Below are 24,386 nucleotides of genomic sequence, written 5' to 3' on the forward strand. Positions count from 1 at the left end.
TGGTGTCAAAGCAGAGGGAGACATGTGCGGCAAAGAGTCAGTCTGATTCATCTGTGGGAGTCAACAGGGTGTCTATTTGTGCGGAAACGCATCAGCACATGGAGGGGAAACAGCGAAGCATCCTCTGCAGCTTCTCCGATACACGTCAGACTTTCGATATGAAAATTAAGTCTTATAAAGTGTTTGCTTCAGCAAGGTTCCCTCATCACAGAGGTGACCCCCCTCATTTAACCCTGAGCGATTCATAATTAAATACATAAATAAATATCATAAGTAATAAGTAGAGTGGTTCCGCCTGGCAGTGAGAAAGTCCCTGGCTGTCCCTAGGGAGGAGTTTCTGTATTCTCTGCATGGGGTTCCTCCCATAGTCCAAAAACATGCTGGAGGTTCATTGGAAATGCTAAATCGCCAAGATGCAGTGACAGGGTGAATGGTTGTCTCTACATTACGTGTGAATGAGACAATTCTATATTTGGCCCTGTGTTCGTGGCTGTAGTCTCCTACCTAGTATGCAGGATTGGCGGTATTGATAACAAATGAATGAATGAATGAATGAATGTATGCACATATATACATACATACATAAATAACTAACTGAATCCCTGCCTTTTACCCAACGACAGCAAACCAGTGCTCCAGAATAAGGGGTTTAGACAATAAATGAATGAGTGATTGAATAAAACATAAATAAATGCATTCATTGGCATGAGACACTTGACGGAGGAAAATATTTTTTTCTTTCTTTCTACAAGTTCACAATGTGCTGTGGACACGAAAACACCGAAAGCAGGTGTTACTGCAGCCCGAAGGCCTGCATCGGACATTTTCAAGCGGCAAACATTATGTATTTTCTAATGTAAAGGGACCGTGAGAGTGTGAATATGTCACACAGAGTTGGCCACAACTGTCAAATTGACCATGACTGCGCAATTTCCCTGAAGTGGTGGCATCCAAATAATGGCACAAAAAATATAACTGGGCAAAATATAGATGACAGAGAGAGTCAGTCATCACTTCTGTCTGTCTTTAACCGAATAACATTTGCCTTGACTTTAGGGAGTCTCTGGGCTCTGCTTACAGCAGACTCCACAGCTGTGGCTTGGAGCTGGATCGCAGTGTGCCCTCATGCATGCACGAACACGCATGCGCACACTCTCACACACACACACACACACACACACACACACACACACACACACCCTGCTGCTGCTGCTGTATCAGTAAAGTGAAAGAGCAAACCAGTCTTCAGGCTGGGTTGCCATTTCTAATTTACTGCGCAAATAAGTGTGACATCTATGACAACAGAGAGGAAAACATCCAATTGAATTTAAACAAACTAAACAAAAATGATAAATAAATAAATAAATAAATAAATAAATAAATAAATAAGTTGCTGAACTGCCACCCTGTCAAACATGGTGGAAGGCTGAGAGGGTGGGGATGCGTGCAGAGGCCGAGCCTTTACATAAACAAAGACCAATCATTATTTGTTTCTTTAGCTTTGCACCTGCATACAGACAAATTTAAAGAAGATTGACATCCAGGCAGTAAAGCAGGAATGTGGGCATTTCACTACATGCAACAGCTACTCATCCATTCATTCATATTGCATATCGTGCACTCAGGGTTTCTTCTGAAGCCTATCCCATTGGGTCATTGGGTGAGTGGTGGGCTTTTTTAAAATGAGAAATTAACGTGTACAAAAAAAAATATATATATATTTATATCTCTCTCTTGCAGTCTTTCTCTCTCACATTATATATGTCAAAATGACAGAGGGAGAGAGAGGGAGAGAGAGAGAGAGAGAGAGAGAGAGAGAGAGAGAGAGAGTAAATATAGATTTATTTCCTCCTTTTTTGTAAATAAGTTTGGTTTGAGTTTTTGAGTTTCTGAGAATCTCAGGTAGGGCAATGCAGATGTGGTCCCAAATGCAAATGTCAGACCACCTTCCGACAAAATCCATGAGGACGGAACAGCAAGAGGAGCCCTGCCCAACGTTCTCAGTGTGGGCCACCGCTTACGGGGGATAAAAAGGTCAGTGATGCAAGTGTGATCCTGACAACACAAAACCCCAAAAGTTGAAAACAAAATCTAAAATTGCTTCTAAGTTAAATATAAAGATTATGAGAAAGCTAAAAGGCAGGTTATACAATTCTGTCTTATACACCTCATTATAAGCCTTACAAGAGCTTGCTATACCAATTATAAAGGAGGAAGGATGTCATTAGTATCATAGAGAGTTGCAATGGAGCTATCAACAGGTAAGGAAGGCACAGCAGATCTTCGTAAAGTTGTTGAAAGAGTGACCTTATTAATAAGGAAGTAGTGCTGCTCCTCCTTGAATCATAGGTCAAAACAAAACATGACAAAGGGGATCAAAATGCATCATATTGAAGATGCTAAATTATAAGAATGTATTTGTCCTTGAGCGCTAAATGTCAGAGAGGCTGTTGTTATTAATATTTATGTTAATGTCAAAACACAGATTTGTGGGAATATTTGAGTGTGTAGCACTTGTATAACAAAGAAGTTTAGAAGATAGGACACTCATAACATCCTTTCATTTCCTTTCTTTTTCACCTAGAAATTAAGTCGGGGTCATGGGTTTACACCGTTTCATCCACGGATAAGTTTTCTCGCTTGCACTTCAGTGTCCTTCAAAACATTGCCTTCTCTTGCCGCTGGTGAATGGTTAACAAACAAATGAACCCAAGGAGATCCTTGGGCCATTTGTATCCTTCCAGGGATTTTCTCATTGCCTATTGCTTGATTTTATTCCAACAATGGTATCTTTCACTAAATCACCAACACCGACGATTCACTATTTAGAGTTATGATTTTTGACTCCTTTGGGCATGGAGTGCATCTTCATGTAACATATTTCAAATGTAAAATACACAAAATAACCCATCTCTTTATTTAAACAACAAAGTGTATATTACTATTCTACTGTAAAAACAACTAAAATACATAATTAATGAAGGACAAGGTTTGGAACCCCTGCAAAGGTTCTCGGTCATCTAGGTCCTGGTAAATCGTTGTAAAGTTATCGAGGCGTATGGACTTATCATCTATACTTGAATTCCTTTCACTTCTCATTCGAGAGGCTTCTTCAGTCCTGATAGACCGTGGGGATTTTTGGATGTACAACTGCTGGGTTTGGGTTGACCACGGTCAAAAGCTCAACAGGTTAGTTATGTTAATGATTGAGTTGTGCAGCAACTGGATTGAATGGGGTCGTTCTGGGGAACAAACATACCATACTAGCAGTTTTATAAATATATGTGTATATATATATATTCGAAAAATCCCCACAATTTTCAAATTTTCATGGACAGAAAATGAGTCCAATTGCGACAACAAGATTTGACAACTTTGCAAATACAGTATATTGTTACATTGCCAATAAACTTCAACATAAACACCATTCTTTTTTTCAATAGATATTCATCTACAGTTAGGCCCCAAAAAATTTTGACAATCTTTCTGATTTGGGCTCTGCATGCCACCACATTGGATTTGAAATGAAACAACCACAACAGAATTGAAGTGCAGACTTTAAGGTTTGATTCAAGGAGTTAAACAAAAATATATGATTAAAGATCTAGGAATTGTAGCTATTTTTATACAAACGGTCCTCATTTCAGGGGCCCAAAATTAATTACACAAATAAACATAAGCATAAATAAAATGTTTTCCTTTTTTGTCAATATTTTGTTGAGAATCCTTAGCAGGCAGTGACTGCCAGAAGTCTGGAACCCATGGGCATCACCAAACGCTGGGTTTCCTCCTTTGTGATGCTTTGCCAGGCCTTCACTGCAGCTGTCTTCAGTAGTTGCTTGTTTGTGGGTCTTTCTGCCTTAAGTTTTGTCTTGAGCAAGTGAAATGCATGCTCGATTGGGTTCAGATCTGGTGATTGACTCACCCAGTGCAGAATATTCCACTTCTTTGCTTTAAAAAAATTCCTGGGTCGCTTTTGCAGTATGTTTTGGATCATTGTCCATCTGTACTGTGAAGCGCCGTCTCATCAAATTTGCTGCATTTGGCTGAATCTGAGCAGAAAGTATATCCCTATAAACTTCAGAATTCATCCGGCTGCTTCTGTCTTTTGTCACATCATCAATAAACAGAAGTGAGCCGGTGCCATTGGAAGCCATGCATGTCCATGCAATCACACTGCCTCCACCGTGTTTACAGAAGATGTGGTGTGCTTTGGATCATAAGCTGTTCCAGTTCTTTTTCAAACTTTCTTCTTCCCATCATTCTGGTCCAGGTTGATCTTCGTCCAAAGAATGCTGTTCCAGAATAGGGCTGGCTTCTTCAGGTGTATCATTTGTATTTACTCTCATCTTTATGGTAGACTTGGATACTGATACACCTGCTTCCTAGAATATCCTTCACTTGAGTGGATGTTGTGAAGGGGTTTTTCTTCACCATGGAAAGGATTCTGCCATCATCCACCGATGTTGTCTTCCGTGGACACCCAGGCCTTTTTGAGTTCCCAAGGTCACCAGTGCACTCTTTAAGCCCGTATTGATTATATAATTGTATCCTGAATATGTTTGCGTAAACAGCTAAAATAACAAAACTTGTGTCAGTGTTCAAATATTTCTAGGCCGTAATGTATAATGCTTATCCTGCCCTTTAAGATTGCTGTGGGCTAGTTGCTTTTTTCAACTCTTTCATGATTCAGATCAGAAAACTTTAATCTGATCAGATCAGGCCTGAGTTATAAAGTGTTTAAAATATATTTTTGCATGTATTTAACTCAATTATACAATTGCCATTGACTGATATATAAAAGCAGAGATCCATTACCAGAGCCCGTAGAAGGTCAGCTCCTCTGCAGAATAAATACAGGGTCACACTGATATCCAAGGGATAAGGTCGTACTATGAGCCTTCTTTGCAAACAAACTCCATGTTAGATAAAAAAAGGAAAAAATGTAAAAGTCTATTGAGCACATAGTGAATTTTAGCATATAAAAGTTGCAGGCAAGACATGTTTATTTCTGTAAGCGGAGCGCACACACTCATTGCTTACATTCACAAACTTCTGTCACTCACCAACTGACTCCACTGACCTTTTCTAAGAACAAACAGTCGAAACCTGGCCCTCCTGATGCATCTGTCACGAGAATCCCCATTCCTACTGTCGGCCCCGTGTGACCTTTGGAGGATAATAACGGGGGGGACATGCTGGAAGTGATGTGCCCATAACAGAGACAGATACATCAAAGCAACCGACGCTACACGCTACGCCCGCTGCAGATGAACTCTCACGGCAATCCTCAAATGGGATTTTCTGCTTCCACTGGGCTCTTTTGGGGACTACACCTACAAGACAAGGCACAGAGGCGGGTCCATTATTCATGGGTATTATGCAAAACAATTGAGCTCAGTGTTTGGCTATATCTGACTGAAATTAAGTAGGCAGGCTTACATAATTCTCCCGAGGATCCATTCTAAAGTCAGAAAACAGAGGTGTTTGGGGAGTCCATTACTCCCGGCTATTGAGGAAGAACAATGAGACAATGACCTGTAGGGTAGATTATCAAAAGGGGTGGATCCTCCGCTGGGAAATTCAATGTAAAATCACAAACCACAAGAAGCAAGTTTATTATTTAAAGCATAAATATTTGATTTTGATTCTTAAAATATTCAGACTGTGATAAATTGGGATCCCTCCTTTCCCTTACTAAGTTTTACACAGCAGGTGATGTGTATGAGGAAAACCCTTATGTAGTCAAAAATTAATCCACACTCTGCTGAGATCTGATTCGCTTCCAAGGGCTGTGTATGATGGAAATAAAAATATCAGAATGGAATAAGACATGTTGTGTTGCTGTGAAATTGTGAGCGAATAATACGAACAGTGAGCGGACTCCACTAATATTGAACTTTCATCACCTCGCGGTTTTCATAGCACTTTGCACTAGATTTCTCATCCAGCCATGCGCTCACACACCGACTATCGGGAGCTAACCAGACCATCGGGAGCAACCGCGGATTCAAGGACACGAGGGGTGGGGGGATCGAACCGCCGACCTTCCGATTGGAGGTGTTAAAACAAGAACATTAAGAAAACATCTTGGTCCAAAACATATGGTTTTGTAGCTTTTTGAAACTATTTAGCAAAAAGCCCACTATCAAATACTACAATGCACATGTATACATAGCCCATTAAACACATTATCACCACACACATGTCTTTTCAATCACAATAACACATTTTATCCATGTAAAGTTTCTTTACTTTGTGAGGGTTGTGAAAATGAAGATCATTTTAATTATTTCCAGGTGCTGCCCTTACCCTTGTTGTATGCATTTAAAAGTAGTCTGTTCTTGCCTGTCTGTTGCCGGGGTCTACCACATCTGCCATTCACGATAGCACGCCATTTGTCATTTCAAATAAGCGGTACACCATCTAAAAAGTCATTTTCTTTCAGCACACCGTGGCGAATACACTCCCCACTAAGTAGAGAGCGACTAATTTGTCACTGCCCTCTACAGCAATGCACATATCAGACAGAATGTGGTAATATGTAATCCATTGTGAAAGCCGAAGGATGTTGACGGCAAAGAATGTCAGGCTGAAATTAATTAGCATGACTTGAAGAGCCTCCGAACAATTAGCATTCTTCTCTGGCCTCATGATTTTTGCACAGGAATAAATCCCTTTCAATCAGTCATTGCTCGGCCATATATGACGTATTTTCCTTGTCCACGTCACCAAAACGTAAGCTACACCGAGCCAGGTAGTTACAACTTTGTTCTTAGAAGGAGTTTTCAACAACAACAGTGTTGCACATACAATCCCAGAATTATTTTTCATACCTGAGGATTTCGGGTAAAACATATCATAAAAAAAAAAAAGAAAATCGCTGATACCACAAATATCTCCATCAGATCATTGGTTATAAATTTGAGTGATTCGCTGTTGCAGGGATGGGCATGTAGAAATTAAGCAGTGAATTGAATGTAAATGATGAGCCTATTTTCTAAAGAGCATTTTACCAAATTGGAAAGAAGCACACTTCAACTATATGCCCTAATAAACCACTTCATTCAAGCACCAAATAAAGGGAAAGGATGAATGCTTGCATGTCTCAATATGACAAGTAAACGAGTGAGTAAATGTCTGCATGACGAGTGAACGAGTGAGTGAAAGGATCTATATCTCTATAAGTCTTGTTAATGAGAGAGTGAGCGATTTTATGTCTATACGACACACGAATGAGGGGGTGAACAGACTTATGTCTCTATGAGGTGTGAAAGAGAGAGTAAATGGTTTCACTCTTCATGACATATAAATGAATGAATGCATGGCTATATGTCTTTATATGATGTATGAATGAGTGAGTGAATTGTTGTTTGTCATTTTGATAGTATAATGAGAGACTGACAGGTTGTGTGTCTCTCGATGATCCATAAATAAATGAATTGTTATATGTCTCTATAGCAGTGGTCCTCAACCGGTCCATGGATCAATTGGTACCGTGCCGCCCAAGAAATGATCAATTATTTCTGTTGGAAATTACTATGTGAGTCTGAACAATCTTTATTTCGGAAAATGTTTTATTTTGAAAAATGACCGGAATCTCTCGCTTACATCTCGGTCACTTGATCGCCAAAAATCTAAGCCACAAAATGAGTAAGAAACAGACGTAAGACGGAAAGTTTCTTTTAGAAGGGGACAAGGTCTAGTGAAGAGCAAGAAGAGAAGCCTACAACTTCCAAGAAAAAGAAGGATTTTAACAGACAATACCAGGAGTTCTACTTGAAATGTGGATTTATTGTAACAGATGATTCCCACAGACCAAACCCCTCTGCATAATATGTGTCAATGAGGCAATGAACACTCATGTTATGTTGCTGGTGCAGTGTTACGAGGAAGCTGCTAATAAAGCTGCACACGAGTACACAGGGGATTCACGTTAATTGTTATTATTAATTATTATAGAATGAATGAATGAGTGAATAAAGAGCCTATTTTTCTTTAAATTTTATTAGCTCTTTTGGGGTCTTGGGCTGCATATTTCTTGTCATATTAACAGGACAAGAGGTCCTGTGATGGAGTAGCTTTCCTTTTTTTCCTATGCTGGTGACATAAGCAGCAAGAAGACATGTCCTAATTGTCAACTGCAAGAAACATCTGTTACCCAGTAACAGTGTTCCAATCTACCTTGTTGTTGTAATTACTTTCAATCAGTGTCAGTAAAAGGGGAAGCTTAATAAATCTTTACAGTGTATTAAATGGTTATTATTGCCCTGTTCTTGGAGCAGGGACAAAGAAAGGCTAAAATCTGGATGTACTGGATATTATACAAGAGGAAAATGCTGCATATATGTATATTTCTAATTGCATCACCTAAATATGTTTTTTCCTTTTTATATGCATTGTTTATGGAAACTGGAGAAGGGTTGCCACCTACTTCTTATCCCAATAACCAACCCTCAAAAAGATAAGATAAGATAAGATAAGATAAGATAAGATAAGATAAGAGAGGGGAGCAGAGAATGGATGGACGGACGGACATATGAACAGACGGACAGACAGACAGACAGATTCTTATAAATGTCAATTTTTAAAATGTTAGTTAAAAAATTATAACTGTAGCGGAAATGCTGAAAAAAAATTCTCGTAGTCAAAGGAATTTAATAACCGCATGATCTTAAATTAACTCTGTAGCCACCTTTGCATTCCTTGTTCATGATACGCAATTTTTTTTTTTTTTTGTAGAAGATCAAGCTCTCAAATGTTCTGACTTTAATAAATAAAGTTTTTTAGGTGAAACATTAAATTCACTGGATAATGTGTTTATGAAGTCTAGACTGATTCCGGTTGATATAAATATTTATAAGTGGAATGTTTATATCTCGCAGACCTTGGGAAATTGGTTGCTGGACTACCGTTTTCAATCCCCCAGGAAAGGCAAGAAAGATAAACACAACAATCATAGCATTATTACATAATATCAGTCTATTTTTTTTCAAGGTGGATTCTGGTGATATTTTATCATTGCAGGATATTTAAATATCCAGTTTCATACTGAAAGCACATGGACCCATAATGCACGGCTGTACCTCTGTCCGCTGCTGGCCTCTCAGTGTGTGTGTTATGGGCGCAAATAACAGTAAACACTACCGTTCAACCAGAGCTTCAAGGCGATGGTGAACTTCTATCACACGTGTAATAAACACAACTGTACCTGCAGATATGAATGGCATTTTAACACAGGACTCCATGTGTGTGTTTATGCACATGGCTTTGTCTTCATTGCTAAGAATGAAATAGCAAGACCTTTAGATAAAGAAAAGAAAATGTGGAGAAAATAAATAAATACATTCAGAACAAAGAGAGAGATAGCTGTGTATTTGATTGTTTATTTGATGTTTGCTTCTAAAGAAGAAAAAAAAAAAAACAGAAACAAATGGCAGCTATGCTTCACCGCACTGTGCACTCTTTTGTCAGCCCCTTCCAAAAATCATTTCCCTCCTTTTTTCTATCCATCAAATCGGTCGTGAAGTACCAGACGAGAAGAATGAGAAGTTGGCACTCATCAGCTGGTAAAGCCGCTTCCAAGGAAAAACAAGAGAAGAAGCAAGGGAATGAAAATGGGCTTAAGGCTCTTGGTTTTTATTTTTTTTTACGAGGATTAGAGTCAAGATGATGCCAATAACGCTGAATACAACCGTTGGAGACACGGGATGGGATCGCAGCTGATTGGCCTACACGAGCAGCTGATCGATGGGGATTTGCAAAAGCCGAAGACTCGGGACGGAGTTTTCAGCTGGTGGAAAAAGGGTGAGTTTAGTCGAGGTTTGCTAGACTGGATCTATTTATATTGTGTTTCGGTGTGTGGGATAATCCAGTTGTAATTGAAAGCTCTTTAATACTTTTCTCCATCAAGGGTCAAATGTGTGAACTGTGCACAGTTGGGGAACATGGGGAGTCTAAAAAGCAGTATATATTACACAATACATGCTTAGTAAATTAGAGAAACATACTAAAATACAATTACGGGAGAATGAGTTTTGTGATCATTGCATGAGTCCTTATTAAGTGTTTGCAATTACTCTGGTTGCGGTAGGGAAGAAAATGATGGTTCAATTCTTGGCTCCCACTGTCAGCATGCAAAAAGGGCAAGACATTAAACCCCCCTCCCCCAAAGTTACCTGGTACGCACCTTTCTGCTGTGTGAATGAGTGAATACAATCTTGTGTAAAACCCTACACAAATGTAGACCATTCACCATAGATTATGGTTTCATCTTCTTTTGATATTGTTCAATGTATGTTCTTGAACAAAGAACATGCATGCTGACAAAATGCATCAAATAATACTTAAACAAGTTTAAAAGTGAACTGCAGATTCGTTCATTCATTCATTCATTCTTCATACTGTTTATCCTGCACTTTGGCTGCGAGAGCCTCATCCAGCCTTGATCGCAGCCCATTCCAGGTCCACATATGAAGACATACAATCATTCACTAAGTCATTCCCTCATCCTATACTGTAGAGGCACTATTATTCACCCCCACATTCATAAGTCTGGGCAATTCAGGGTGTCCAATGAAGTTTCTGCACATTTTTGGACTATTGGAGGAAACAGGAGAACCTGAGGGAAACCCACACTGACATGTGGAGAAGCACTTACCACTTCCCACTGATTGGTTCACTCTTGTTTAATCCAAAGCAAAACACACCCTTTGAACGCCACGCCTGGATGGTTCAGTGGCTAAACACTGCACCTTCAAAATAGCAGTATGTTGATTCAAATCAATGAAACCCCATTTGCACTTTGGACACTGCAGTTTAGATCATCAAAACAGGGGAAAGAAAGGTTTTTTTTTTTTTTACAAGTTGGACATAAATCTTTTGAAACTAATTACCACAGAGGAGAGTCATAACTTATGATCAGAACAAGAACATTAGCTTATTAAAGTTAATGAGTAGTCGCAGTTGTGTTATGGGCAGTGACAACTTTGTCATTTGACCAGTTTCAATTTGTCTATTATGATATGAGGTAAACAAGTGAAATAAGCCCCTTTGTGGCATACTTGCGGCTGGAGAATGACAGACAACTTTTATTGTTCTTTGGATTGTCGAAGTTATTTTTGCTGAGTATGTTGTTATCTATTGCAATTCCTTGATAGCATCTGATACGGTGCCATGTCAGGATTTCAAGGGGCTTCTTCAGTTCAGCTACTATAAGCTGGAGAGGCCTCTTGGATGAGAGATGAGATGTCTTCAAGGAAAGTCAAGTTGACACGAAATCGATAAAATAATTCCTGGGTCTCCGAGCGTCGACCAGCAGTGCTTTGCTTTAAATGGTCTTTCACTACTCATATGTAAAAGTGAATCTTAAAATGTTCATCTTCCTTCATCCAATAAATATTTACATTAAATGAATATTTACACAGTTGATGACAATAAAAGAGAACAACTGATCAGTGATGAAAGCAACACTGAGTCAATTTATTTCCCTCCTGCCAGACTTTCGTTGCCCGTGCTGAGGACACGAAGCCGACATCATGGTGGAGTCAAAAGAACAAGTTTGGGTCTTGTTTTCAATTAAGAAAAAGATGTTGAGAACTGAACAGTCCGCGGGTACCCCGCCATGAACTGTCTGGAGGATCTATCTCCGGAAATAAGCTGTACAACATACAAACGGTGTTTCTCATTTTTTGGCTCCAGCAACTTTTTAACAAATGCATCTCTTGCTCTCTACCACACAACTAATATATTAGTATTAGCGTTAGCATCCTCTACATGTGAAAACATGCTGCAAATTGTTATTTGTACTGCTCATCATCGATGGATTAATTTTTCATACCTTTGCCAGCGCTGAGAACACACAAGACTTCTGAAATATATATATTTTTTTCCCATTGTAGGTTGCAATGAGACAAATATTTGGGTAAGTTATATAAAATCAAAGACAGAAAATTCTCTTCCTTCCATCGCAGGTTGTTTAAAAGTAGAATGGTTGCTAAAGGAGGGTATTGCTGCTGTGTTAAGACACCAGTGACGAACTACCTGTCTGTTTCTCAGTATGATGCATCCCTCGCTCCCGAGGACGGCTGCAATAAAAAGATGATGTGGCGGCTTGGGAAAAAAACAGCAGATGATGGCGTTTATACTGTATTCATCTTTCCAACAGATTTTCTGTCCAAAATGGATTGAGAGCATTACTTCTTCTTATTATTATTCTTCTTCTCCTTTCAGCTTTTTCCTTCAGGGGTCGCCACAGTGAATCAACTTTCTCCATCTCACCCTATTCTCTGTATCCTCCTCTCTCACACCAACTACCTTCATATCCTCTCTCACTACCTCCATAAATCTCCTCTTTGGTCTTCCTCGAGACCTCCTGCCTGGCAGCTCCAATTCCAGCATCCGTCTACTAATATATTCACTATCCCTCCTCTGTACATGACCGAACCATCTCAGTCTGGCTTCTCTGACCTTCTCTCCAAAACATCTTACGCGTGCTGTTCCTCTGACAGACTCATTCGTGATCCGATCCATCCTGGCCACTCCCAAAGAGAGCCTTAGTAATTTCATCTCTGCAACCTCTAGCTCTGGTCTCACCACTGTCTTGTACACCTTTCCTTTCATTCTGGCTGATAGTCTTCTATCGCATATAGTCTATCACATAGTATCCCTGACACTTTCCCCCACCCATCCCAACCTGCTTGAACCCATCTCTTCACCTCTTTTTCACACTCTACGTTGCTCTGGACTGTTGACCCTAAGTTCCTGAAATCCTACAACTTCTTGATCTCCACTCCCTGTAGCCTCACTGTACCACCTGAGTTCTTCTCATTCACACACATATACTGTGCCTTGCTGCGAATAACTGTCATTCCTCTCTTTTCCAGCGCATACTTCCACCTCTCTATATTATCCGCAACCTGTTCCCTGCTCTCTCTACAGATCACAATGTCATCTGCAAAAATCATGGTCCATGGAGATTCCTGTCTAACCTCATCTGTCAGCCTGTCCATCACCACTGCAAAATGGAGGGGCTCAGAGCTGATCCCTGATGGAGTCCCACCTCCACATTGAACTTCTCTGTTACCCCTACAGCACACCTCACCACTGTCTCACAGCTAGCATACATGTTCTGGACCAGTCTAACATACTTCTCTGCCACTCTAGATTTCCTCATACAATATACCCTTGCCTTCGCCTTCCACCACTCTGTCCTCTGCTCTGCCTTTGTCCTCTTGCTCCTTCTTGTCACCAGGGTCATCGTACAAACCACTATCCGATGGTGACTGGCTACGCTCTCACCTTCAACTACTTTGCAGTCACTGATCTATTTCAGGTTACCTAGTCTATACCAGGTAAATGTAGTCTACCTGCTTGCTCCTACCTCCACTCTTATAAGGTACCCTATGTTCCTTTCTTTTCTGGAAAAAAGTGTTCACTACAGCCATTTCCATCCTTTTTGCAAAGTCTACCACCATCTGTCCCTCTGCATTCTGATCCTGTATACCAAATCTGCCCATCACTTTTTCATCCCCTCTATTGCCTGCACCAATATGCCCAGTGAGGCACCAATTACCACTGTCTCATCTCTGGGCATATTCTGAATCACTTCATCTAGCTCATTCCAGAACTCCTTCTCCTCAAACTCACATCCCACCTGCAGGGCATAGCCACTAACAACATTGAGCATCACATCTTCAATTTCCAGTTTGAGACTCATAAATAAGTCTATCTGACATTCTTTCCACCTCCAGAAGATTCTGAACACACTCCTTCAAGATAACGCCTACTCCATTTCTCTTCTTGTCAGTACCATTATAGTACAACTTAAAGCCTGCTCCTCAACTTCTGGCCTTACTACCTTTCCACCTGGTCTCCTGGATACACAGTATGTCCACTGTCTTTCTCTGCATCATGTCGAACAACTCTACCTTTTTCTGTCATAGTCCCAATATTCAAAGTCCCTATTCTCAGTCCCAGACTCTTGCCTTTCCTCTTCTCTCTCTGCTTCCGAACACGCCTTCCTCCTCTTCCTCTTTGACCTACAATAGCCCAGTTTCCATTGGGTCCCTGTAGGTCATCGGCACCAATGGCAGTCATTGTTAACTTGGGCCTCGACCGATCCGGTATGACCTGGTTATTAGATTTGATTTGCATGTTTGGTTTTGGCAAAGGTTTTCCGCCTGATGCCCTTCCTGACGCAAGCCTCTGCATTTATTCGGGCTTGGGACCGGCTTAGGGAGACATTGGCCCATGCCCCCCCTGAGGCCTGTGTACATAATTGCTGTAGCTTTTTCAAAATTCTGCTTACTTGTATTGTTCTGAAGCAAAGATAAGAAACAAAAGGTAAGAAAGTCTTCTTTCCTTTTCGGCTTGTTCCTTCAGGGGTCACAACCACCATCTGCTCCATCTAACCCTCTCCTCTGCTACCAACTAATTTCCCATCATCTTTCCCTCCATCCATCTGGTCTCCTTCCAGGCCTCCTTCCTGGCAGTTCCAACCTTGGCATCCTTCTATATTCACAATCCCTCCTCTGTGCATGTCCAAACCATCTGAGGCTGATTTTGTCTCCAAAGAGGACAGCAAAGACATCACCTATTGTAATTCCGTGCGTTACTTCCTGGCAGCTGTTTTTCACTGGAATAGAAGAGTGCAGCTCTCAGCGAAGAACATGGTGCAAGTAGGGTAGTCTGTTACAACCATCATTCATAAAACGGAACACAAAACTGTGCTTTTAGTGTGTCTGCATTACATTCGATTCAAACAATAAACAAACAGATAAAATAAAAATAAAATAAAAGTCATGAGGTTAATAAGCACTTGGATTTGTGATTCAAGCTCATATTTAATGCCTATGGTGGGCACATTCATTTCAATTTGAGAAAGAACATAGAATTTAGCCTTTCATTTCAGGTCCAGTTCAGAATGAGACTTGTTTTATGCACCAAAAAGTACGAGTGGGATGCACGGCATCAGTGCCAGACAACTTGGTGATGGAACAGTTTGTAGATCCTTCATTGCAAAGGAAATATGGAGCCACAGCACAGCGAGTGAGGGTGAGTCATGTCACATTATACTGGATATTGCATGCTCCTCTGAAGCAACAGAACATATAATGAGCATTACAAAGAGCAGATAAATTATGGTGAGGCATCAGACGAAAGGACGCATCTAAGATAACTGGACAGTTCACAGTTAAACACACGCTTAAGTCCCACTGAGAACTTACCAGAGCCATCTCACAGACATGATTTGACACAACTATAGCCTGCAGTGATAATGTGTCAAAATAACCACATATTCTTTGTTTCAACAACATTAGTCAATAGGCAGCAGCTACCCATGGCTCGGATCACATGCAGGAACTCAGAACAGCTCACTGTGCTACCTTGTGAAGTCTGAAAAATAAAGAAATAAATGAATATACAGTGTCAAGACAGAACAGAGTGGAAATGTTGGAGGTATCACCAGTTTCAAAGAAATCATCACGAGATAAAGCTGTGCGTGCAGAATCTGCTTTGTTCTTTTTGCAGTTCTGAATACCTTTTCAGGAACTAGGCCATTCTTGGTGCATTTGGACGGCATAGAAAACAGAGACCAAGTGCCTCAGTTCCTAAAACCCTTCACAGTTCAACCCATCTGATGCTCCATCAATGCACTTGGCTCTCAAGGTTGACCATGTGGTCTTTCTTTTCTTCGGGGTTGGTTTGTTTTTCAGTGTGGCATTTAATGCTGGGCTAATGCCAAAAGATTGTCCCTGCAGATTCACATTCTCATTCACAGAAGGAGATTTTAGGAGCTTTACTAGAGTCTCTCCCGTAAACTTGATTGTGAAGTATAAGGTGGTCATCTGAGCTGTTTTAGACCAGTCTTGCCTGAGTCTCGGGCTTACAACATTATCAAACGCATTTGATATTCTTGCACGTCTTTCAGTCTTTACAGTGACATTATTGGTGAGCGGTATTGGTGAGAATGCAAAACTAAAAGGCTCTGTTGGAGCAGGCTAGTTTCTGAAAATGAAATTTAAGCTGGACAGAGAGGGGTGATTTCTGTTACCACGTAATTATATTTCTTTTCCCTTCCTTCCCTGCAAGAGGCTGTCACAAGATTATCACAATCTGTGTGTTTTGAAATAAAATCCTGCTACCCGAATAGATCCATTGGGGCCTGGTGGGGAACATGGTCTTTATTTATTTATTTTTGAAAAATGACTCAGCGTGGGAGAAAGTGTCATTTCAAATGCCTGCAAACTCTGGATAGGTGGAATAGTTTCGATGAGGTTCCCCGGAATGGCCGCCTCAGGATCACCCAAGTGTTACCGTTTTAAAGGTCATATTTGCCAGCTCTGAAATAAAAGCGCTTTCTGATGTTATGGGGACAAATGGGTGTTACCCCTGCCTAAGAGAAATTAATTAACACCATCATATTTTTCCCAATGAATTCGGAAAGCTGTCATAATGCCGTCACGACGATAAAAGGGTAAAGAACCCTGACCCTCTGCTCTGCAGTCAAATAACCTTTTCAGATGAATTTTGCATTTCACTCTCCGTGCAAGTAAATGACACATTCATCCAGCGAGGGAATGTTGCTAAAACACACACGCACACCCACAGACATTCACCACGACACAAAGGTTCCTTACAATTGGCATTTCACTCATTCATTATCTATCTGCTTGTCTGGATATCCTCCAGACAGCGAGAAATGGGCTTTGTCCTGGACCATCACAGGGCAACAAATAGATACAAAAAAAACATTCACCCTCTCATTCTCACATTATAAAGGACAGAGAATCATTCAACCTCTCGGTTAAATGTCAAATAGAAAAATACAAGTCACACTCTCATTCACAAATCATATAGAGACATAATACCTTTCACTTGCTCATTCACACATCATATAGACAAACCACCATTCACCCTCTCATTTACACGTCATATATAGAGATAAAACCATTCACTCTTTCATTTACATGTCTGGACAATTTAGGGTCTCGTATGAACCTCCTGCATGTTTTTGGACTGTGTACGGAAACAGGAGAACCTAGTGGAAACCCATGCAGATACAAAGAGAGCATGGAGACCCCACACAGAATGGCCAGTTATTAGAGTCGAACCAGGGAGCTTCTTGTAGCAATAATAACTGCTGCACCACCTACTGTCCCACCCTTAATGACAGTAATGTTAACTTTCAATTGCAAAGAACATCAAAGTAAATCTTTGATTGATTATACGGGATATTCCGATTTCACCATCACCGGACGACAGACACAGATTGACCATTGCTCTGGCAAATCTCTGCATGAGACGGCTTACGAATCTCAGGAAAAAAAAAAGGGTTATGGATTATTGAAATATTACCGGCAGCGCACAAAGACAAATGAGTTGAGGATGCTGAGGAGGAATGAAAGCATTGGTGAAGGAAAAATATTGTTTCACAATAAGACTCTCCTTTCACGGGAGAGGTTGCATAAAGCAGAGACCAGTAGCCAAAGGTCCCCTTCCCTGGATTACATCTGTACTCGCCCGGGGTAAACATGCAAAGTGACACAAATACAAAATTCCCTATTAAAGAGACATATTGGACCTCTGGGTTTAAATCAGCTGAGGCCATACTTTGTTATGCTTTATTGTTTCCTTTAATGTCTACGATGCTCATAAAGACGGCAACTTTGCTTGATGTGTGTGCAGAGCGACATTTTAGTAATTTGATGTTCCTCAGTTCTGTTCCCCTGCACCGGCGGACGCCTTTGTCACGTCCATGAGGGATTCAGTTAACCCGACTCTTCACACTGTCAGCATGGAACACATTTTCAGGCCTCTCTTTTTTTTTTTAAATACTACCAACTGCCTGGAAAAAGATCCTGTCCTTGCCGTTGGCTGTATTTCACTCCAAGGTGAGGTAAGTCTCAGCGGTCAACAGGAAAATCAATGTCAGTCTTCGAATTTGCAAAATGAAGGCAACTAATTCCATCCGTAATCATATTTGTCCATCACCTGCATTAAATGTGCCGCAGCTCAGTATAATCATTGTGAAATTTCATTAACTTTAATTGTTTGTTGTACTGTGTTAATTATCACAAGTTAATGAAATGTTCGTTTGGATGATTTCTGCCTTTACTCACATTTATTTACTTTGGCTTGTCACATCACTTCTTGTTGTTGTTGGTTATTATTTCTGTAATAATTACTTTCCATTTGAATTCCCTCCAGGAGTTTGAGGTCTGCTGAGCATATCTCCTCCAAGGTGTCCATTGATATGTCAATGTTCTTTTCCACCTCCCATCTCTGTCTTATCTGTTGGGAGTTGTGTATATTCAATGATACATATATATTATACAGCTTACCAATTATTTTCTTTTCTCTATTTCTTATTAGTGCTATCAAGAACTTTTCTATGGAAGTAGGTCTTCTAAGTTTTTCCCACTCCTTGTGTGTTGTCAGGAAAGATGTTAACTGTCGATATGTAATAAAGTCTATCTTCGGGAGATCAAATTCCTTTGTCAGCTGGTCAAATTTTTTAAGTCTGTCGTCCTTGATCAGTTGATGCAAATAGATTAGACTATATTCTGACTATTTTATAAAAGAGTAGTTTTGGTAGTTGATTAGCTGACTGTATTTTATTCAGAATTATTGAAATGGTTTTTGTCCGGGCTGCCATTTCTTATACAGGGACATTGAGAAAGGATAAGATTTCCAAGGACTCTTTGCAAATGTTTTTTCATTGTTAAGCCACAGTGTGGATGTATTATTCTGTATCTATGCAATCATCGACTTCATTTGTGCAGCCAAGAAATAATATTTCAGGTTTGGGAGTTTGGGACCTCTATCTGATGTGAATGACTGTAAAGTTTTAAGTCTAATTCTTGGGTGATTATTTTGCAAGGCAAATTCTGATAAAATTTATTGAGGTGATCAAAGGTTGGTTTAGGAATTTCCACAGGTAGCATCTGAAATAAATAAAGCAATCTGGGTAGGACATTCATTCGGATACTTTCTACTTGACCCAGTCGGGAGAGTGGGAGCGGGGACCATCTTTCCAGGTCACTACAGGTCACTGAATTATTTTAAAGCAGATTACGTTATGGAGGTCATATACCGTCATGGCCAAAAGTTTTGAGAATGACACAACCATAGAAACATCTGACAAAAACCTAAAAACCCTGAAGGAACAGACTTTGTGAAAGTGTCATCGCCCAAATATTAATACCTTCTTTGGGCCCTCTGAATCTACTCTGTAGCTTCAGTGAAACCAGGTCATTTGCATCTACACCCTCTGTTTTATCTACATTTACCTTATATACGGAATAATACCCAGAACTAGAATGGTAGAAACAAGGTACTAGATGCAAAACTGTCAAGTGTAGCAGTAGATGGTGTGCACTTACTTGAGATATAAATTGAGAGGAAAATGAGAAACTATCAGAAAATATATCAATTTGGGGACACATCATCAGTAGTGTGCCTTTGATTATAGGGTGTTTCATGGATGGATTTAACCGTCGTCTGAAGAGCCTGTCCTTATATATCAAGGTCTTTGAGCAGCCTGATGATGGAGGAAGGCACCAATCCTCTACATACCTTTGCTACCTCATTGGTACCAGTCGCGGTCTTTTATGCTGGATGCCCTTCCTGACGCAACCCTCTGCATTAAAACCGGCTCAAAACCGCGCTCAGGGAGACACTGGCCGATGCTGCCCTGACACTGCATTGCATGTCTACTCGAATAAAAGGTAAAATCCCTTTGTCTTGGAAATGTACTTATCCATATGTCTACTATGCCCACTATTTCTGTAGTCTGGTATCTAAGCAATTTACTCATTCTTGGTAGAGGGGCTCTAGAGCGTGCCTGTCTATCCACAGTTAAAATCCCCCCCCCCATCAACAGTAAGCCAGTAATGTACTTCATTACTGTGTTGCGCAGTGTCTTAATAAATCTGTGCTCATCTTCATTGGGGGCATAAACATTATTAAAGACACCTCTATCCCCTCATCAATCCGTTAACTAAGATATATCTCCCCTCTGTATCTTTATGCAACAAGGATTTTGTGAAATTAATTTGCTTATGTATAAGTATGGAGACACCTTTCTTTCTCCCTGAGCAGTGAGAGGAATAGTAAACTTTATCTGCCCATGATTTCAATTTCTTGTGTTCTGCATCAGATAGGTGGGTTTCTTGTAGGAACGCTATCTGGCAGTTAACTTGTCTTAGCTGGTGTTTTTTTTTTTTTTTTCTAATTGGGTCACAAAGACCCTTAACATAATAGCTTGAGACTTTTAATTTATTCATTGGTCAGAGTTTAGCTATACTTTAATTGTCCAAAACAGAAAGCAAGGGAGGAGAGGCAGGAGACAAAGGCATATATACCATATGTATCACATCCAATTCTGAAGATTTTGGGGAGTGAGACCAGATGGTATAACTGGACAGAGTGGAATAAACTAAGACAATTGCTACAGCTATAGCAGGGCATTTTAGCTGTGACGAAAACAAAAAAAGCCTGACAATAGGAAATAATCTCAATGTTCTCATGTTGAACACAGGATCCCTGTGGATCAGAGGGATCAAATCAAAAAAGACACAAAACCAACTAAGACTATCATTAATAAACACTACCAACTGCAGTTGGACTTAGTCCCTAGCTGCCAAACAAGCAGCAAAAGTGCACAGCCGAGATTGAAGTTAACTGTGCTTAGGTGTGCTGAGACAAAGAGATGGAAATTAAATAGAAAGAAAGTAGTCATCATTCAAGCTCTGCAGAACCAACTTATGAAGTTTCTATCAAAACAAACAGCTATTTACAGTCACTTAGCTTCAGCATTTTAACAGAACTTAACTTTGAATGACAATTGTATCTCCTCTCATAGTATTTACTATGGAAATGAGGGTAACAGGGATGGGAGCCATAAAGTGTCATAGCTTATCTGACTTGAGGAATATATTCCATAAGCTCATGTTGATCATGAAAAATAGTTTGCTCCTACTGTCCCACCATACGGTTTCACATATGAAAATTCAAGAGCATAATAAAGACAACTTGTAATACAAAAGTCTCCAGTCCTGATCATAACCAGTTCTTTCCATTTTGTTTGCTTCTCAGCTCCATCTGTTAGATGGGAGAAAGGTTCTGACATACTTTATGGCCTTTTGGGGGTCCACAAATTCCTTATCTTCACCCTGATATGAGACCTGGAGTCTTGCTGGTTAGAGGAGACCGTAGCAGATATCTTTCCAACCTCATAGTGCTTTTCGTACATTTGTAAATGCAGGTCTTGCCTTAGCTACACTGGTGTTGTAGTTAGGGAATATAGCAAACTTTTGCCCGTTGTAGGTCAGTGGGGCTCTTTCCTGAGCTTTCCACAGAATTCCGATAGTATCCCCGTCGTAGTGCAATTTCGAGATGATCAACCGAAGTTTCTCCAGATCTCTTGGGTTCCTGGAAGCAAACCTGTGGTGTGAACGGTCCACCTTTTATATATTGGTCTTGCCGTAGGACTTCTCTGATAACTTTGGCAACCTTTTTGGGAGAGCTAGCGTTCAGTTGCTTTGCTACGCAAGCTATCTTGATGTTACTCCGTCTCATCCTCCCCTCCGTATCCTCGTAACGCTCTTTGACAGTTGACACCTGGTTGAAGGCTGGTAACTGTGGCTCGAAGTGAGCATGTTGACAATCCGCCTTTCATATCCCGTAGAGCTGCCATCATATGGTCTACTTCTGCCCAGATAGCTTTCACGTTTATGGCAACTTCAAGTCTCATTCCTTACAGTTCCATTTTAAGGTTGCTGAAGTCCTCCGACAGTGCACTTTTAAGTTTGTTTCTTATGATTTTAAAGATCTCCCCTCCTTGAGAGGGGAGATTAAATCTTCAAATTGACACTATGCATGCAGTTTGTTTGTTCGTCTCTTTACATTATCTGTCGTTAACTATTAGGCTGGTTTTCATATATATGTAGCTGTTTATTAAATAAATCTTATTTGCTCCGTGGGAGCTCTGGAAAATGTGACTTACTCAATGTCCTGCTCACTAGCGCCCCCCAATGGGAAACAAAAAGGGTGCCTTTCTGTCTGGAGTCCCCATGGTCTTCCCATGTCTGTGTGGGCTTCCTTCAGGTTCTCTTGTTTCCTCCCACACTCCAACAGCATGCAGGAGGTTCATTAGAAACACTAAATTGTGTGTGAATGGACGTTTGAATGAGCAAGTGAATGGTCATATTACTCTATGTGCAGCCCTGTGATCACTGGTAACCGGTCCAGGGTGACCCCGACCTACCCCCATGACCTTGATTTGCTGGATAAGCGGTACAGTTAATGAATGAATGTATAAATGAATGAATGTTAAATTTTCATAACACCCTGTAGTTCTTTTAAGTTAAACTCCCACAGTGAGTGATTCTCCATCACTGAAGTACCATCTCTTGTCAAACATTCTCAACATAAAATGGATGAATCTATGTCATGAACCTATTATTTTCTGCCGTCTATGAAGATAACATTGATCTTCAAACCAGTTTCTCACTGAGACTTAAGTTTGTTTAGTCTTTTTTTTTCTAACTATCTCCCACAGTCCCAAGTCTTGGAGGAGGTGAATTGCAGACTAAGGTGCACAGACGGGTGAATGATAGAAATCTTATAATAAACAACAATTATATTGCTGTACAAATGAGAAGAGATGAGAGTAGGATGCAGATGAAATAAACATTTCACATTCATTCATTACTATAGCTTATCCTGTTGTGAGGGACATGGCGGACACCCCCATAAAAATTGAACCATGGACCGTCTTGCTGCAAGGCAGAAACACTAAGGACAGCCAACCAAAAGAGAGTAAAACCCAAAAAACAAAACAAACAAAAAAAAAAAAAATGGACAGAAATTGCCAAGCTTTGGAGGGATGCTCACTCTTAACAACTGAGCCCCCGCAAATCTGTATAAATATATATGTGTATATATGTCTATGACAAAAAAAAAAAGTTCAAGTTTAACCCTGGAACTCAAACTGTGCCAGAATACGTTATAAGAAGAAGAAAATCCTTTTTTTGTGTGAACTGACACAAAAATAGCCTCATCTGGTTTTCATAGTGGAGGGTCCTTCAATCTCTATGGACTCAATTATTCAGTGAGTGTGTCTCTTGTCGCAGTTATATTGTTCCAGTTTAAGTGCACATGCAGGTTGTTTGAGTCATGGGTCCAACAGGTACTTTTATGATCCAACGGGTATTTTTATTTACTTTTTATTATTGAGGACGGTGTGCGACGGGAGGTAACACAATCGCCTTTGGAACTGAACATTCCTGGTTTGATTCCCGGCTCCTCCGAGTGTGTCAAAGTGTTGTTGAACAAGACACTAACCGTTCCCCTGGCGCTGATGGACGGCAGCCTACTGCTCATGGTTCATCCATGATGGGTTAATTGCACAGAATGAATTTCCCCACGAGGGATTAATGGAGGACAAATTATTATTATGTCCGACAACCATTCATATTCATAGTTAAAAGAGGTGTTCCACTTGTCCGGAGCATTAGTATGCAGGGGTATTAAATGTAATGAGGCGTATCACCGCAATTATTGCAAAACAAACCTGATTTGTCAATCGAAACCGCATAAGTGGCTCTGCAGGAAACAGAAGCCTGTTCGTGGTGATTTGATAGAAATTAAACTTAGCTGTTGGGATTGGGTCCGATCGACTTTGTCAAGCGATGGAAGCCTTCTTTTTTCCTTTCCCCTCCCTCCAGCTACTGTTTTTCATTAAAAAAGAGAAGATAAAAAAGAGGAAGCATTCCTATATATATTCCTAAATATATATCTTATATATAGCATTCCAATTTGCAAAGTGACATCAATTATCGAGATATCCAAGAGAAAATAAAGCTTCTTCTGCGGTATTATTGGGAAAAAAGGGTAATAATATATATATTGACGGAAAAGATCACCTCTCAGTTGTCCTGCTCTGGCCCTTCTCTAATAACAGCTAATCACTTTCTCGCTGTCAGGAGAAAACTGAGAGCAAAATTAAAATATTAGCTGACAGCCATCAATCATTGTGAAATAAAATAAAAGGCCTGCCAAAATACTTAAGCAACCCGCTTGCAATCTGGACCAGTAACAACATTCTCAGTATGTGCACACTGAGTAATGGAGGCTACGGGTTCCTGCCAAGATGACTGAAAGTTGTGCTGGATGGATGGCGTGCCATTTAGAATGATAATCCATCCACTTCCTCTGTGATTGACTGTGCCTCTCTTCCTTTTTCTTTTAATTATGGAATGATAAATGTGTCCATTGTGAATATGTCAGGGGCTCAACACCCGGCTAATTTTGTTAGTCCGCCTCTCCAAAAGGACAACCTTGATCTTGAACCTCGATGGGTGAGGATTTGCGGAGGCAAT

General features: G+C 40.3%; 1 protein-coding gene across 1 annotated transcript in view; it reads right to left on the reverse strand.

Annotated features, from left to right (window-relative positions):
• Positions 1 to 24,386, reverse strand: part of LOC147233345 (gamma-aminobutyric acid receptor subunit gamma-3-like) — a 109,639-nt gene that overhangs the window by 37,912 nt on the left and 47,341 nt on the right. The window lies entirely within an intron of this gene.

Source organism: Fistularia commersonii, chromosome 6 (genome assembly GCF_037954325.1).
Source record: "Fistularia commersonii isolate RoL2024-O1a breed Wild chromosome 6, RoL_Fcom_v1.0, whole genome shotgun sequence".
NCBI lineage: Eukaryota > Metazoa > Chordata > Actinopteri > Syngnathiformes > Fistulariidae > Fistularia > Fistularia commersonii.